Here is a 19,044-nt window from a genome sequence, read left to right as displayed (position 1 = left end):
AACAGAGCATTAATAGATAGGCCTCTTACGCCATTCGAGAAATGGCTGTTGCTAAAGAAAGACGATAAAGGCGTCATTTCGGAACTTTATCGACTCCTGCAGGGGGAGAAGCGCCTGCCCAAGTCAAAGGGACAGCTGAGATGGGAGAGGGAACTGGAGAGGGAATTTACAGATGAGGAGTGGGACAGTATATTCTATAGAACACACCACACAGCCTATAATGCAGCAGGGACAGAGACATCATATAAAGTGGCCTCCTACTGGTATTGTACTCCAGCACGGATTCATGCGTGGGACCCTGCTAAGCCGGACCTGTGCTGGAGGGGATGCAGAGCCACAGGTACACTGGTGCACTTACTATGGCACTGTCCCAAGTTACATCGTTATTGGGAAAGCATACTAGATGATATTGATACAGCGTTTCACACTGAGATCCCAAGGTTCCCATCGTATATTTTGCTGGGGCTGCCCAATCCCTTACTTTTCCCTTGAGATCGCTAAAAGGGAGGCAGATGGCTCTAGCGCTTAACGCTGCGCTGCAGCAGATTCTAGCTCTTTGGGGTACAGATAGGGTCCCGACGCGTGGTTCATGGCTCCAGAAGCTGTGGTTTATCCTTGCCATGGAGAAACTCACTCTGGCCTCCCAGCAGCGAAAGGGTGATTTGAGTGTATTATGGAAGCTATTCCTTCAGATCCTATCCGCAGAATTTACTGAGTTGACATGTCCGGCCTATCTGAGAGTTTTGAGACTGACTTGAATTTTGTTCTGAGTGCTGTGAGGAGAGACACTTGGGAGGGCTGGAGTTGGATGGGGGGGGAGGGGTAGAGGAGTGGAGAGATAGGGAGATGACTTGGACTCTGGAGGGGAAGCATTGTTAGTATGTTTTTACTTATATGTTCGTGTGGTTCGCATCTACGGGATTCGCAACCTGAAAGACTATTGGACGTGGCCAGCCTGCTCTCTGGATTGGAAAGTGGGGGCTGGTGGAGAGGCCCCTTTGGGTACGATCCAGAGGTTAATGGGAGGAACTCCTGTCTATAGTGTTGAAGTTTCTGCTGGAACAATATATTTCATCTATTGCCCTGAGATGTGTTGTATTTTGTATGTTTATACTTTCAAAATAATAAAAAAAATTGATCCATAAAAATGACCCCGACCCCCTGCCCTGAACCCTAAAACCTACCCTGCCCTGACCTAAAAACGACACCAATCCCCCACTTTGCCCTAAAACCTACCCTGTCCTAAAAACTTCCCCACCTTGTCCTAACAACTATTCCAACCCTCTGTCCCTCCCTGAACCTTGAAGCCTACCCTGCTCTGTCCTAAAAACCTACCCCACCCTAAACCCTAACCTACCCGCCCTGTCCTAAAACCTACCCGACCCCAGGCCTAAACCCTACCCTGCCCTAAAACCTACCCCGCCTTAAACCCTAAAAGATACCCTGCCCTGTCCTAAAACATACCCCACCCTGTCCTAAAGACTACCCCGACCCCCACCCCACCCCAAATCCTAAAACCTACTCTGTTCTAAAAACTACCCGGACCCACCCTAAACCCTAAAACCTACCCTGTCCTAAAAACTCCCCCAACCGTCTGCACCCCACCCAAATCTCTACCCTGCCCTGTCCTAAAAACTACCCTGGCCTTTGCCCCACCCTAAACCTACCCTGTCCTAAAAACTCCCCCACCCTGTCCTAAAAACTACCCGACCCCCACCGGCCCTAAACCCTATCTTGCCCTGTCCTTAAAACTACCTCAACCCGTGCCTCCAACCTAAACCCTAAAACCTACACTGTCCTAAAATCTACCCCACCCTGTCTTAAAAACTACTCTGACCCCCCCGCCCTAAACCCCAAAACTTTCCCAGTCCCAAAAAATACTGTGGTCCCCCACCCCGCTCGAAACCCTAAAACCTACCCCACCCTGTCCTAAAAACTACCCTGACCCCGACGCCCTACCCCGAACCCTAAAACCTACCTCACCCTGTCCTTAAAACTACCCTGACCTCCCCACCCTCACCCTGAACTCTAAAACCTACCCCACCCTGTCCTTAAAAATCCCCCCACCCGCCCCAGCCCCACTTACCCAGCCGCCGCATTCCTCTTCCGGCTGTTCCTCCTGTGTGCTTGAACCACGCAAATGCATGGCGCCTAACCACGCATTTGCGTAGTTAAGGCACATTCATGGTTCAGGTCAAGCATGGTAACGCTTGTGTGCTTATGGCCCGAGTGGCTCCAGCTGCGTTGTAAAGGCTGTTTCCCTGCTTTCCTGGAAGGCATTCATAGTGCCATGTCTGGCCTACAGAGATTTTTTCAGGCTCTGGCCTCCTTGCTGATGGCAGCAAGTCACCCCACACTTTCCTCCCCCCTCCACCTCCCTCTTCCCAGTCCAAATTCCCCATTCCCCTCCCTATCCCAAGCACACAGACACATCTGCACACACACCTCAACACACACAAGGAACACACATCGACACAAACACCACAAGACACACCCGGCAAGCAGGTACTCAACATACACCCACAACATCAGTCACCACTTCACCAGACACCCCCACCGACCCACACACCACATCGAGCTTACCCACAGGTACCACCACAACAGCCAGTGATACATCCACCACAACCATCACACCCACAGACACCAGCACAACACACAGACACATCCACCATATCCAGCATACCCTCAGACACCACCCCAACAGCCACACACAAACATCCACTACATCCAGCATACCCTCAGACACCACCCTAACACACACACAAACATCCACCACATCCAGCATCCCAGCAGACACCACCTTAATGGACAAACAAGCATCTACAACATCCAGCATGCCTACATACACCACCCCAACAGACACACACACACCCACCACTCCATCGCCAAGCACCTTCACCTCTCTTCCCCCCAAGTCACGCAAACGCTCACACTCACACTCACACACAACAGACACCACCCAAACAGAAGCATACCACACACACACCCAAGACATCTACACCCACACACCAGACAACCACTCCCTTAATCTCCAACCCCTTCTGATGACCGTCCCCGCGTTCCAAAGGAAAGTTTCCTTTTCAACGTTGCATTTTTCCTTGTTACCTCCAAACTCTGTCCAAACCCAAGAGGCCCCCACCCACATCCCAACCCATCACTTCCACATCCAAGTCCTCCCCTGTTATACCTGCCCCCCCGCAAAGCACCCATGCTCCTCCCCTCAAGAAGAAGCCCACCCCTCCAAAGAAACAGTCCACCTCTTCTAAACCCAAACCCACCCATCCCAAATCCGACCCAACCCCACACAAGGGTGATCCCGGAGGTGAGGTGCCTGCCTGCCTGCCCACTTGATGCCCCTTGCTGTGGAGGTTCCCTGGCAGTGACTGGAGTCAAGTATGAGAACAACCATGTGCATGGACATTAATTGGACTGGCCAATGGCCTTTGTTCTGAAGATTTTCAAGTTAATAAACCCAAGTAGTTATTTTTTTGGGTACACATTTGTCCTGTAATTCCTTTTCTCCCTTTATGTTGTTCTCAAGTAACTTGTGTTGTATGCCTACAGTTGTGTGTGTTTCATCCTCATTGCTGATCTGTTTGCTGTGGTTGGCAAGATCTGACTTTGTGGACAATGCTGGGGTCACCGTGGACAAGGATAGATGACTGGATGGATATTTGTTTGTTAATGCAATTGCTGTGTCATTGCATTGGGTTCTGTTAGGCATGGTAAGTATTTCATCTTGTGTTGTCCAATGTCAGCATGTATTGTGTTAGACTTGTTCGCCTGATATGGATTGTTCATTCGTCTCATGTGTGAAAGCTAGAGTTTTGTTTGTTTCTACATGGAGGGGGTTAAAATCTGCTAGCTTTGTTTACATTTGACTGTGCATATGTCAATTTTGCTGTGTGTACCTTGCAGCTACTTCATCTAGATGTATGGCCCATGCTATTGCAGTTGTATGTGCTTTCTTCACTTGTACTTCCACATTCTGCAGATAGGCGTGCCACTTGGCTCTATTATTGTTTTTCTCAGAGATACCTGAAGGGCCAGTTCCTGTGCAAATGTTGTTATAGGAGCATGTGTAAATTGTGATGTGTCCCGGTGCTTGTGCATCCATACATATGTGTGTTCAATCTGACGACCGCCCATGGCATGTGTGCAATGTGAGGGTGTCAGTTGTATCGGTAGATGTGATGTTGCTGCGTTGTTGCAATTGTGTGACACAATGATGTGAACACTTTGCTGTCCCTGTGCCGGAGATGAGCAGATGTATGTTTTTGTGTAGTGTTGCGGTGCAGTGTCAGTGACCTGACCAAAGGGGGAGTTTAATGGCTGTGAATGAGTCATTTGTCGTGAATGACTCCGACTGTGTACACAATGACACGTGTACTTGGTGCCTGTAGCGTGATTCCCATGGGCACATTTCATGTGGACGACGGTGAGACAAAATGTTGTTGAGCATAATGACACAGGTAGGTGTGTGTACTTACTGTTGATTGCGTCCACAGCGGCATGGATTTTATGCACCTTCGATGAGCAGCAGCAGTGGCAGGATGTGTGTGATATGCTCCATGGCGGCACGGGATGTGTAATGCTGTGGTGAGTTGCTCCCTTTATACCTGCTGGGACATGGTGGTTGGACTGCCACTGTCACAATGGTGGTGTGCAACATCATAATGAGTCTGGTGAAAAAACACAGGCTCTGTCGGCCTGTTTGTCCTGCCTTTCCACTGCGGCGGTCTGTGCTGCCCGGCAGTGCTGGCAGGACTGCGGCGGTCCTTGCTTCATTGGCCCGCCAGCATCATAATACAGTGATCTGACTGCCACACCAATGGCAGTCGGAACGCCAAACTCATAATCAGGCCCTTATTTAGAGTCAAGGACAAGTCTGCAACTGAGCAAAAATGTTTGAAAGTAGCCCGGTTAAATTTAATTTCTATCATCTCATCCTAATCTTAAACGTCTAGCAATTAATTGTGCAGCGCGTGTTATGACATGTGTATAATATTTGGAAGTATATCATAGTTCCTATCACAAGTATCCAACATTCATGAACATGCAACACATTGATTTCCTTTCAATTTTTATGCTTGTGACTGTTTGCAATCTTTATATAAGTTAAAAAGTATTCAACAATCCACGCCCCTAATTACGTTTTGTTTTGCTACTTCTAATATGTGGCTCTTGGAACACAAACAATGGTGCTACTGGTTCTAGGAGAGTGATTGATAGGCTCTCTTCTGATTATTGGTAATGCACATGTGGCACACTCTGACCTCTCATGTTTACAGTTGTATGTTTGTTTCATTTAGACACTGAGGCCCTCATTATGAGTTTGACAGTCTTTTCAGCAGACCCACAAGCTCCACAAGACCACAATATTGCGAGTACTGAAGGATTTCTGCCACATTTTGGGCAGAAATCCTCCAGTAGTCGTGCTGGCGGCCAGAGGCACATGGCAGTTTCACCAACAGCCCCGTCCGCCAAAAAGGACTCCACCAGCCGTATCACGACCTGCAATACGGCCTGGCGGTGTCCTGATGGCGGGACGCTGCCGTCGGTGGAAGCGCCTGTTCCCATTCCCTGCCGGACGACCTCCTAGCCGGACAAGGTAAGTCGATTGTCTGACAGGGGAGGGGGTTGGGAGGGTGAGTTATGAGTTGTGGGAGTGTGAGTGGGTGTTGTCTGCGTGTGTGCATGTAAGTGTGTATGCGTGTGTGTAAAGGTGTTTGAATGCGTGTGTGTATGAATGCATGTGTGTATGCATGTATGGAATGGATGCTTGTGAGTGAGTGCGTGTATGGATGCTTGTGAGGGAGTGCCTGTATGGATACTTCTGAGTGAGTGCATGTAAGGATGCTTGTGAATGAATGTGTGTATGTAAGTGTTGGTGAATGAGTGTATGTGGGGTGCGTTAATGAGTGTATGCGGGGTTTGTGTGGGTGTCTGTGTGCGTATGCGGGGATGAGGGCGCTATACTAGAAGGGAAGTTGGGGGAGAGGAGAACTGTTCTAGATGATGGGGGTGGAAGGTTCTGGTATAGAGGGAGGGGGTGGGGGTATTGGGACTGCAGGGGGTGGGGGAGTTGTCTGCTAGTGACAGGAAAGCAATTTCCTGTCACCGCTAGTCTTTCTGCCAGGGTTTTTGTGGCAGTGCTACTGTTGCGGAAACACTGGTGGGAAGCCGACTCTTGATACCGCCAGCGGTCTTCATTAGACCACCGGGTTGGAGATGCTAATCTCCGGCCCGGCTGTCCAAACGCCCCAGCGGTACAAGTGGGGATGTGGCGGATTGGCAGAGGCCAATCCGCCACATTCATAATGTGGCGGTCTTCACAGCAGTCCCGTCATCAGAATGAGGCGCTGAAACAGGAAGTTAATACTTCATATCATTGTTTGTTCTCTGTGGTTAGAACAAATGTGCATTCATATATACATGATGATTGCACACTAACATCATAGGCACTATTGCAAATATGAAGAATCATTTGTATAATGATTCCATGTTTTGGACTTGTTCTACATCAACAATTGGCATCTGTTAAATGCACAATTTACAAGTTACTACACAAGCCCTTTTTTCTTTACTATGATTTAATTCAACATGTGGTCCGTTTTGTATGTGCATTCATGCATTATGATCATAAAGAACATTTAGTTTTTTTTGTTTCACAATTCTTTATTGCAAGACTTAAAGCAAAACAATGTTTAGGGAACAGAGGGACAGGGAACACAATGTAGCATATGCGAAATAGTAACACTGCACAAAATTAACCACAGTGCAAGATGAAACAGAGCACTTGGTATTTAGCTTATGATGTGCCCATGAGGCTGGTGCCCTTGAAGGACAAGGGAGAACAATATCAGGGAGTACACATGGATTCACATCTATGCACAGAATGGTCAGCGGGCGGGCAGGTGGTGGGGTACTGAGCAGAAAAATCTATAATAACAAAACAAAAAGAATCTAATAGAGGAAAATCAAATGGGGAATCCATACTCGCATCAACACGCCCGGGGAAGGAAGAGGGAGAGAAGGGGCGAGGTAGGTACAAGATGAATGGCAAGGAAGAAGAGAGATGTAGAGAAGGTGAGGATGGGAGAGAATAGTGAGGGGAAGTAGGTATGTACCCTCAAGGATCATGACCAGAACTCAAGGGAACTCAAGGGCAATGTCAGAGCAATATAATATCTAGTTGTTCTGGAGGAGAGGAGGAAGGTCTCGGTCTTATCCTGTAGGTATATATGACCCCCTCATAGGAGGCAGTCTGGTACATCGTTGAAAGCCATTCATCATGGGACGGGGGAGGAACGCCAGTGGCGGAGAATGCAGATCTTAGACGTGGCGAGAGCCGTGTGCGTTAGTCAGCCAGGAAGGTGGGTAACGTCTAGGGAGGTTGAGAGACCATGTAAAAATATCAAGGGATGAGGCAGGGGTAACGTGGTTTGTAGAGTCTCATTCAATGTAGTGCCAACTGCCTCCCAAAAAGGTTGTACGGAGGGGCAATCACAGAAGATGCGTACCAGGTCACATTGGTCACGGGAACAGCACCAACAATTTCCATGAGATAACAGGCCCACTGTCTGTAGTTTTACGGGGGTCCAGTGCCAATCAAGACAGAACAATCATGCTTCCTGTGTCCCATGATCCAATGCCTCCAAAAGATCCGCGCAATCCTCCAGTTAAAATTCTGTTTGAAGTCTGGTTTGCCATGGGATACGGAGGCTATTGAGAAGAGGCAGGGAGAAAATATGACAGCTCAGGAGGCTATAGAAGCCTGACATCACCCCATAAAAGTGGCCCCATGTTCTAAGATAGGAGACTACAGGAGTGGGCTGGAGGACCCAGAGTCATTCACCCAGGAAATGATTGAGGCAATGTCAGAGTTGTAAATATTGTCATGACTGGTTAGATGGGAGACCAAATTCTTAACGGAGCACTGCAAAGAATTTAAGAGCACCATGTTCAAGGACTTGATGGAGGCTGTAGATGCCTGCAGAATGCATTGCTTCTCAGTTCAACATCTCACTACCTATACTGATGCCAGAGTTGCCCCATAATGGGGCATGGTTGTGGAGAAAAGGATCCACCCTGAAGAGGCAGTGAGCCCGCCTCCCTAATTTGACCATGGCTTGTAGCATTGGGTTGGTAGGGCTCGGCATAGATGCGCCACTTTTTTAGAGTGGGTACAGTGCCTGCGGGCAACTTAACAGGGTGTCCTCCGCCAGAACCAATTGTGGCAGATCCTGAGTCCCAGGAAGCATGCAAGCAAGCTGTGCCAAGTGCAGAGCATAGTGTTCAACTGAGGGCAAGCCTAGGTCCCACACAAGATCAGTGTGCCAGGAGTTAACTGCTGGCTAACCAAGGACTAGAGGTTCCCCTGATAAAAGTCCATATACTCCGGTCCATGGAATGCAGCAATATAAGAGGGACCAGTAGGGGCAACATACTGAGGACGTAGGTGTATCATGGCAGTGTCACCATCCGACCCGCATGTACCCTGCCCCATAACGAAAGTCAAAGGTGGGACCACATCTCGAGGTCCATCTTCATATGTGCCAGCAATGGATCGAGGTTATCTGCCACTATGCGGTTTATGTAAACCCCCAGGTCCTTAAGGCATGAGGACTTCCAATTAAAGGGATAAGCGTATACTGCCTCACTGGTGGTTATTCATGACCTGCATAGTCTGTCGCTTTTGTCACAGTTAACCCTGTACCCTGAGAGCATTACAAAGCCAGAGAGAATGTCCAAGAAGGCCGGAAGGGAACAAGGAAGGTCCAACGAGATAAGAAATATGTCCTCGCCATATAGATAAACAGTGGACGTCCCATCAGGTATGGTAATGCCAGTGATGTGTGGAGATTGACAAATTGAGGCTGGGAGGGGCTCCAGAGGAAGAAGTAACAGCAGGGGTGATAGTGGACAACCCTGGTGGGTCCCCGTCTAACTAGGAATGGCTCTGAGACAAAGCCCTCACAATTAACTTAGGCAGTAGGTGAGTCGTAGAGCAATCAAACTATGGCCATAAGACCAAACCATTGGAGTGTTGCAAAGAGGTATCCCCCACTCAATCCTTTCAAATGCCTTCTTTGCATCCAGTTGAGAGGGCAAGGGCATCATCCCATAGGTCCTTGGCCGACAACAGGGCATGAGCAAGTGTGGGGAGGTGGTTTCTGAAGGGGCGGCAGGAGCAAACCCCACATTTGTATGGTGGATCAAAGACGGGATCACCGCTCGAAGGCAAGCTGCCAGCACCCCGGCAAGTATCTTGATGTCCCCACTGAGTAGGCAGATGGGCCTGTAGCTTCCGCAGTGTAGGAAGTCTTTCCTAGTCTTAGGAAGGACCGCTATTACCACCCTATTGGAGATGGAGCCGAGAGAGATAGTTTGGTTGGCCTTGCGAAAGACTTCATAGAGGAAGTCCACCATGTCCTCACCTGCCTACTTGTAAAACTCCACAGGAAAGCCATCTTCTCTAGGGTCCTTGTGATAGGGGAGTCTAGAAATGGCCTGTGCTATCTCTGTCTTACTGATTTCCCCCTTTAGTAAGTCCCTGTCGGGCTCATTGAGGCTGGGGAGGTATACACTATCAAAAAAGGCTTTCAAACGAGTTGGTCGTCCACCACCTCTGGAGTATACAGGGCCTGGTAGAATTCTGTAAACTCATTAACAATGTCTTGAAGGTGAGTGAGGGTAGTACCATCTGTGAAACATTCAGTTTATTTGTTCAAGAGGACCAATTAAATAAATTCATTGTCACTTACAAAAATATCCTGTTTATCCTATGAATATCAAATATTGATTTAGATGACGATTTTGGTAAATACAAAGAAAATGCGTTTTATGTTGATAACTCCGTATCATTAGTGTCACATGACCAATTTCTCTCTCTGTGGTTATGTTTCTTAAAGGTGGTCCTATTCTGATATGTTCTCATGAATATAAATCTTAAGCCTAATCAGCAATAATCAGTTCATTCCCTTATATATAATTTTACAAACAATAATTTGATTTTCATGTATCAAAAGACAAAGTTATACTAGATAAAAGTAATAGTTTGTGGACAGGTTCTACAGCATTGTACTTCTTTATTTCATTTTCACAATCATTTGTGAATGTGTAATGGAGAACAGAATAGTGTTATTCTGCTGTATCCGCGGCAACATGCTGTTTTGAGAATATATGCTTTCTAGATCCTTATACATAGGATACTCATATCTCCTAAGTCTATGTTATTATAATGGTTTCAGAAGGAAAACAACTGCACTGTGTGTTTGACTATACACAATAGATGTTATCTCTTTTGTACATTATTTTATAATGGAATACAATGGATGGAACGCAGAGAATAGTGCCTTGTAATTAAAGGGTATCATATTCAAATCTCACTTTCATGATTACTATAAATATGATGGGCCCAATGTAGACGTTGTTCTACTGTGAAATATACACTACCCTGATCAATATATTATTACGCATAGATTGGCATGTCCCTACGATGTATGACTGTTTATGGTGCTGTGGAGGAAGATATTCCACTAATGTGTATCTCTCGTACTTTCTCTGTGAACATATCGTGAAATAAATATTGTGAAGTCAATATCATGTTTGCAATATGATTGACTAGATATACAACAAATCTTATGAAGTTTTTCATTCCAATTATTTCATTTATTCCATTGGGCTGTAAAGTGTCAAATGTTTTATCCCAAAAAACACCCTTTTCAATAGTAAACTGTCCATGTCGCATCCTCCTTCTGGTTTCCTGACTTTCTCCAAAATGTGAAAATGGATGTGGTTCTGATCATATTTCATGTTCACCCAACGCACAGAGCTGCTTCTATGAGTAAAGTAATTGTTACATGCAATCTGTGAGGGAGTACTAAGTATGCTACTTTTGCTGTATGTTAGTGATAAACTTGAATTTTGGCCTTTGCGCTGTAGTAATGTATTTGTGAATGTGTGTTCATTAGTTAAATTGTTTTAAATAACATATTATTGGGTAACATTTATTTTCACTGCCATGGCATAAATACACAAGTCAACAGCATTTGGACGAATGATGGTGAAAAATCATTCTGCATGCCTAAAAACCTGCTCATCAAGAGGAACCTTTTGGTTCTAAAAAAATGTAGAAACTATTATTGATTGTGAAACTACTTTTCTTTTGTGAACCTCAAGCGTCCAGAAAACACTTCCTTTAGAAAGAGCACAATGACTGCGTTGAGGAAGAATGGTTCTCCGTTAAAAAAAAAAATCAGTTTTAACTAAAAGTAGAGGATGGGGATCTCCTGTGTAGCTGGTCGTCCTACCTTGTTTTAGAAGACTGCAATTGAAAGACCCCTGAGATCCAGATAGGTAGCTGAGGTCTCATTTTGGCAGGGTCCAGTAGGATAACTCAAGTTAAATAAGGTTGTAATGCAATTACATTCTTTTTGAATTTGGATCTGGCACATTATAATATGGTGTTGTCTGCATCTGATGTGCTCATTAGAATTAATTTGTTGACTGATTAACCCAGTGCAGTGCCTCGGCAAGTTAAATGTTTGCTACACAGCTCTGTGTGCAGATTGCTGTCAACAGGCTTGGATCACAGTCGGACTGCGAGATTCCTTCATCCTCCCCAGCGTGATAAATTGGGTGTGTTTGGTGCTGTCGAACAGGAATTCGGTTTTGCTTTCAGTTTAACCTTCATTAATATTTTTTCTTATTCGGAATACATACAATTGTGTCAGCCTAGGAGTGGTGAGTATCAATGATCTTCATTTAGGGAAAGACGTGGAAGATGGAAAATACTACTGGTGGGTGAAATCCTTCTGGGGTTCCATATCGAACCTGAAAGTAGGCAAACCGGAAGGAACCCAGAGTTCAAGTTGTTTTTGGCACACAGCCAAAGCGCTTGCTCTCGCAGTTTGACACCACGAAAAGAAAAACCTGGACTTGAATATCCATCCGTTTTCCGGCTGTGTTGTTGCCAAATTGCCCTGTGGCAATACAACTAGCGGGAGATACGTGGCCAACGGAAACTGCAAAACGCCATTTCGTGGGTGCTTAGGCCGAGACCTGGCATCCCACTTTTATTTAATCTTTACTTGTACGATGTGGTGCAGCCCCTGAGATAAGAAGAGTGCCTGGGAATCCGTTGCGTACAGCCTCGATCCGTTCCTGTAATGCGCCTGTTGCTGCACATAACCAATTGCGTCACACTGCTGCTGGTGCATGTGTGCCATGGCCTGCATTGTCTTGCTTGTTGGGCAAGGCTTTGGGCCAGACATGCAGGGGTTTCGGCGAGGTATGTGAGAGACACGGTAACCCTAGAGGCGATTTTGAAAGTTCCCTGGATTCTTCTACATAGGGACTGTATCATACTTGGCAGACTTAGATTTTAAATTTCACACCTAATAAAGTGAAGAGGCAATAGAGGTGACGTCTGATATGTGCTGTTGATAATGTTATGCCACCGAAAAGCGAGCATAGAATGCTGTTTTGCCACTGGTCTGGGAATGACAACGAAAATGGACTATGAGGTGCTGGAAGCTCATAGGTAACAGGCAGACTTGAGGGATTTAATATGATTAAAGATGCCTTATTTTAGATACTGCTGCTCGATGACCCCAGGATCCTATCATATTTGTAAGTGACTTGCATTGTACATTTCTTAACACAAATCAGTTGAGTGTTGTACATGAGTACGGTGTTACAGTGGAAGGAATGTGTGGGGAGTGGAAAAGCACTGAGGAGCCGAAGCAGAGGTTTGACCTCTATGGTATTAATTTGTTGTAGATATTTTGTTTTGCCTCATGTCTTGTTTTCGTTATCAAAACACTCATTGTTGATCAGTTGGCAATATCAAGTGACAAAATATTGACCTGCAAAATTATCAATTAAAACTACATTGTCAAAGTGATTACATAACAGTTCATACAGGTAAGTGTAGATTTACCATTAACTCCACATCAACATACCTTCAAGTGATTTTTCTGTGGCTGTGTGAAAACTGAATTCATTACTAATACATGTTCATTGATTAATAGCTAAGAATTCACATGAGTTATGCTAGCATAGAGAATTAAAGTGTCTTGGAAAATGTGCCCACTGAAGTGGCCACCATGACATGTATGACATTAATAAAGAGATAACATTAACTGCTTAGAAATAATGTGCACATGTGGAATAAAATGTATTAGTGGAACATACTAATGTATTAATGCCATATATTTGGTTAAAATTATTAGGCATAGAGTAATTATGAAATTTTGGGCCTAGTCGACAGAGCCTCATTTTAAGCTTCATGGCATAAATAAATGTTCGTAAATGTTTTTTTTTACAAAAGCAGAGAATTAACACTTGTTTATTGTTCATGCAGTGCTGACCAAATAGATATGTAAAAATCTTAAACAAGATGATGTCTTAAACTTTCTTGTGAGAACTATCTGCTGAAATGTAGTGTACTACCTATGGATACAATTGTAGCCTTGATGCATGAGAAGCAAATGGTCTCAAGCCTTAACAATGGCTTCACTGACTGGAGCTATGATTCCAACTAACAAGTTACTCGACGCAACTGGTGATGGGAACAGGAAAAGAGAAGCCAATCATTGAAGTGTGAAAGACTGTCTAGTTATATCATAGATTTAGAAATTAATGTTTATTGGTGCTACTGTGAACACGTGATATTCTGACCAATGGCGACATGAGAAAATACTTCATGGATTTTAGTTTGACCCCAACTACCTGGAGAGAAGAGATCAATTCTGTTAGTGGTAGATTCTTGAACCACTCCCGTTGGAGAAGTAAAGCAGTTCCTGATGTTTCTCTCCTTACTTTAACCTTTTAGCTTAATTGTAAATGCTATTGATGCTGTTTCTTATCTTGATGCCCTTTATAAGTTGGTTCAGTTAACTTAGAGCCCAACCGTGGCTGAGCCGTTCCCTTTCACTGTCCTTTGCTGAAGCTGACCAAACGGATGTTCACCTGACAAAGAAATCACAGCTTGCTGATCCATTCAGGAGAGGTATAACAAAATGCTATTTTTTCTGTTATAGATTTTTGTTATTTTCTTTTAGGTACCGACCACTATTTTGTTAGAGCCCTAGTTAGATGTTTTCCAAATTAACTTTTGACTAAATTACTTTTTCATGAAGTCCAAAATTGCCATTCAAATTGGAGGGTTAGTTAGTGTGACATGCAATATCAAATGTTATTAACAATAAGTGATTTTGTTCACCTGTTGAAAAATAGATGTCTGCCATCTCTATTGCCCAGTTATTGTTGTAATTAATTTGTACGGTAACTCTTGAATGTTTAATGATTAATGCTTTATTAAATTGGGATTCTTCCACCGCTTTGGTCAGCCTGTGTTCTTTGTGTGTATATATATATATATATATATATATATATATATATATGTATATATATATATATATATATATATATATATATATATATATATGTCTCATTTGGTTTTGAGATTAATTTATGTGATATTAGCATTGTTAATATAGGGACATAAACTTTCTAACTTTACTAAATGGTGTGGTTATTCATGGCCACATGGGTCATGGAGCGTGAAGATTACTGACTCAAAGTTTCCTATAACTGATATGTTGAACATGTTATATTGTTGCTGGTTAGATTATGAGTAAAGATTGTGTACATGGTGGAATCCCACTAAGCGTAGTCAAAAGGTCCATCAAACCTCTAACGCATCCCCTTATCAATAAATTACCAAAGACCAAATAAGGCCAGATGCACTTACAGCTACAAAAAGTCAGTGCAGTCTTTCACAGGCTTGGCAGATACAAGTTGCCTTGAGCAGGTGCTAAAATTTAGAATTCTGAACATATCATTAAAGGTTTTTAATTCTATAGACTTACAGAAACAGGGTAAATGTCTTTTCCCTCTGGATCTATTTTGATGTTATTTCTAGGTGTGCCTTTGTGCACTCTATATGGTGGTGGTGTATTGTTTTACATTTTAAATAATTGCTTATTGAATCCAGGTTGATTCCTCTATTTGGAATTAATTTTCTATAAACCAAAGACACACATTGACCGCATTGAGTCACAATGAAGCAGCTGTGTTTTCAGTTTGAAGGATGACTGTTGAGACTATAAGACTGGCAAGTAGCGTGTAGTTGCTTATCATTTAACATTAATAAAAATTGATTATTTAGTGAAAGACTCACTGGTTGGTCCAGTAGTGAATCATGATGCCCAGAGTGTTAAGTAATCTTCGATTAGCTGAAAGATGTGTCCCAAGGAGACGATGGAGCTATTGACTTGTTCATAAAGTCCAGGGATTTGAGTTCTTCAATGAAGGCTGAGAAAACTTTATATAATAATCTTTGGTGTCCAAATGGTGGCACTGGGCTTTTGTTTTTATGACATTTAAAAAGTTTTGGAAAAACAGGACTTGAGTCAACCTTTTGTGGTCGCTCTTCTTCATTAAGGTGGTGTCCAGGTCCTGGTAGAAACCTTTTGTACTTCCCTAGATCAAGAATTCTGTTGTGGGAGTGAGAAGAAAAGATGAAAGTGTTCGAAGAGTGGTCACAAACAACTCTAGGAGCTCCAACTGAATCCGAGGAGGTCTTGGTCACCAGACTTGCTGAGCATGTTGGAAAAAATAGTGATATTGGTACATGTAAACAGCCTAAAGGTACATAAGATGTGTGTTTTGGCAAGTGTAACAGCTTAGAGGTACATAAGATGCATATTTTGTACTTCCAATAACAGAAAAATATTCTGTCCTTTTTCCTTCCTTTTGTGTCCTTCCAATGTTAAGGTTTGACATGCAGATTTGAAGCAAAAAAAAGTAAAATAAGGGGAAAAATAAGGGCATGCAACTTTAAGGGGCAAGAGTGTGACAACAAATGGTTTGAAGGCGATAGCACAACAGAAGTAGAAACCCAGAATTCTCTGCATCTAAGGCAGTTGTGAAATGCAATTGGGTTGTGTAGAACTTGCATGTTATCTCAGATACAGCTGGTGGGTACCTCAGACCAAATGCTTGCTAGATATCATGGAATTATCCTGTTTGTAACAACAACTGCACTCTGTTTTTTACGTACAGTATACAAGAAGTAGTTTGGAGCTGAAAAATGCTATTAAAGAACCCTATGTAATAAGATTTTTCCTCAATGCACGACTTCATTAGTAACCGGGAATACTATTGCTTATAAAGATGTTGGGTTTTGCCGCCAGTGCCTATCACAAACCTTCTGGTTTTTAAAAGGAACTTCAGAGCTCAGGAAAACATATTCATGCATCCTTAACACCATCTAAATTCCAGAGGCAACATTTTTATCACAAAAAAATCTAATAGTCCTGTTGGACCTGGCTTTTTGACAGGGACATCCCCAAACTTTTTGCCTCCTTCCTCCTATTTTTTCTGACCTGCTGTTGTTGGCTTTTGACCTCTGAGCACTTTACCACTGCTAACCAGTGCTAAAGTGCATATGCTCTCTGTGTAAATTGTACTATTGATTGGTTTATCCATGATTGACTATTTAATCTACCTGTAAGTCCCTATTAGAGTGCACTACATGTGCCTAGGGCCTGTAGATTAAATGCTACTAGTGGGCCTGCAGCACTGGTTGTGCCGCCCACCGCAGTAGCCCCTTAACCTTGTCTCAGGCCTGCCATTGCAAGGCCTGTGTGTGCAGTTTCACTGCCACTTCGACTTGGCATTTAAAAGTACTTGCCAAGCCTAGAAATCCCCTTTTTCTACATATAAGTCATCCCTAATGTGTGCCCTAGGTAACCCCTAGAGCAGGGTGCTGTGTAGGTAAAAGGCAGGACATGTACCTGTGTAGTTATATGTCCTGGTAGTGTAAAACTCCTAAATTCGTTTTTACACTACTGTGAGGCCTGCTCCCTTCATAGGCTAACATTGGGGCTGCCCTCATACACTGTTGAAGTGGCAGCTGCTGATCTGAAAGGAGCAGGAAGGTCATATTTGGTATGGCCAGAATGGTAATATAAAATCCTGCTGACTGGTGAAGTCGGATTTAATATTACTATTCTAGAAATGCCACTTTTAGAAAGTGAGCATTTCTTTGCACTAAAAACTTGTTGTGCCCTTCAATCCACGTCTGGCTAGGTTTAGTTGACAGCTCCTTGTGCATTCACTCAGACACACCCCAAACACAGGGTACTCAGCCTCACTTGCATACATCTGCATTTTGAATGGGTCTTCCTGGGCTGGGAGGGTGGAGGGCCTGCCCTCACACAAAGGACTGCCACACCCCCTACTGGGACTCTGGCAGACAGGATTGAACTGAAAGGGAACTTGGTGCATTTCTTAGAGACTCTTTGAAGTCACCCCCACTTCAAAGGCACAACTTAGTATAAAACAGGGCCTCTGCCCTACCTCATCAGACACTTGCTGGAGAAGAAACCTGAACCAGAAACTACATCCTGCCAAGAAGAACTGCCTGGCTGCTCAAAGGACTCACCTGTCTGCTTTCTCCAAAGGACTGCTGTCTTGCTGTTGCCCTGCTGCCTTGCTGAACTCTTGTCTGGCTGTGAAAGTGCTCTCCAAGGGCTTGGATAGAGCTTGCCTCCTGTTCCTTGAAGTCTCAGGACCAAAAAGACTTCTTCCTTTCACGTGGACGCTCCGTGCGCCGAAAATTTCGACGCACAGCTTGTTTTGCGGCGAGAAAAACGCCGCACACCGACGCTGATCAACGCGACGCCCTCGGGACGATCGAGACTTCGACGCACAACCTCGCAAGGACAAAGCCGCCCGACTTCCAAGGAGAAATCGACGCGACGCCTACCGTGAGTGCGAAACTTTGACGCACGGCCTCGCAAGGACAACGCCGCCCGACTTCCAAGGAGAAATCGACGCGACGCCTGCCGTGAGACCAAAATTTCGACGCACGGCCTCGCAAGGTCAACGCCGCCCGACTTCCAAGGAGAAATCGACGCGACGCCTACCGTGAGATCGAAACTTCGACGCGCAGCCCCGCAGAACGACGCGCAGCCGGAAAATAAGCAGGAGAATCCACGCACAGACCCGGGACATCTGGTAATCCTCGCGATCCACAAAAAGAGACTGTCTGCGCGCCGGAAAACGACGCCCGACTTCCCCGCGTGGAAAAGAACGACGCAAGTCTGTGTGTGCTGAGCGGAAAACGACGCACACACCCCTTTTTCCACGCATCTCTTCTCCTGTGGCCCTCTGAGGAGATTTCCCACCAGAAACCAGGTACTCTGCGCTTGAAAGACACTTTATTGCTATTTAAAGACTTAAAGACTCTTAATATCACTTTTCAGTGATATCTTTACAAATTCGTATTGCAACTTTGATAGTTTTGACCTACAATTATCCAGATAAATATTCTATATTTTTCTAAACACTGTGTGGTGTATTTTTGTGGTGTTATGCTATGGTGTTGTATGATTTATTGCACAAATGCTTTACACATTGCCTTCTAAGTTAAGCCTGACTGCTCGTGCCAAGCTACCGGAGGGTGAGCACAGGCTGATTTTGGATTGTGTGTGACTTACCCTGACTAGAGTGAGGGTTCTTGCTTGGACAGAGGGCAACCTATCTGCCAACCAAAAACCCCATTTCTAACATTGGTGATCAGCGGTGAGGATAGGACTTGTGTTTGTGCAGTGACATACAGTAGCTAAGTATTTCACTACCTACCCACAGTTGAAGGTCAACTTGATTTTTTATCTCTTTTTTGACTTTTGGTCTCTGATGTCCTCCTGGATATACTATTGATATTTTGGACTTTGGATTTTGGTTTTTGCTGGTAAGATCCTATCAGAATGGGATCGCTTACCTACTTATTCTTTTTGCCTACTGACCACCTCACTAAGGCTGACCTAAGGAAGCTTTGCAGAGAATGTGGCCTTCCTGTAGCAAAGAGATCTACTAAAGCAGAGATGCTACATGCCTACATAGTCTGGGAGGAAGACAGATGGGCAGAGAGAGAGGCAGCAAGAAACCAAATGACTAAGTACCCCTCAGAGGAGGAGGAGGACGACTCAGATGAGGAAAGAGACCCAGTGAAAAAAGAATGGCTCA

This window comes from Pleurodeles waltl, chromosome 2_2, assembly GCF_031143425.1.
Source record: "Pleurodeles waltl isolate 20211129_DDA chromosome 2_2, aPleWal1.hap1.20221129, whole genome shotgun sequence".
Taxonomy (NCBI): domain Eukaryota; kingdom Metazoa; phylum Chordata; class Amphibia; order Caudata; family Salamandridae; genus Pleurodeles; species Pleurodeles waltl.
Note: the sequence above shows the minus strand (reverse complement) of the source record.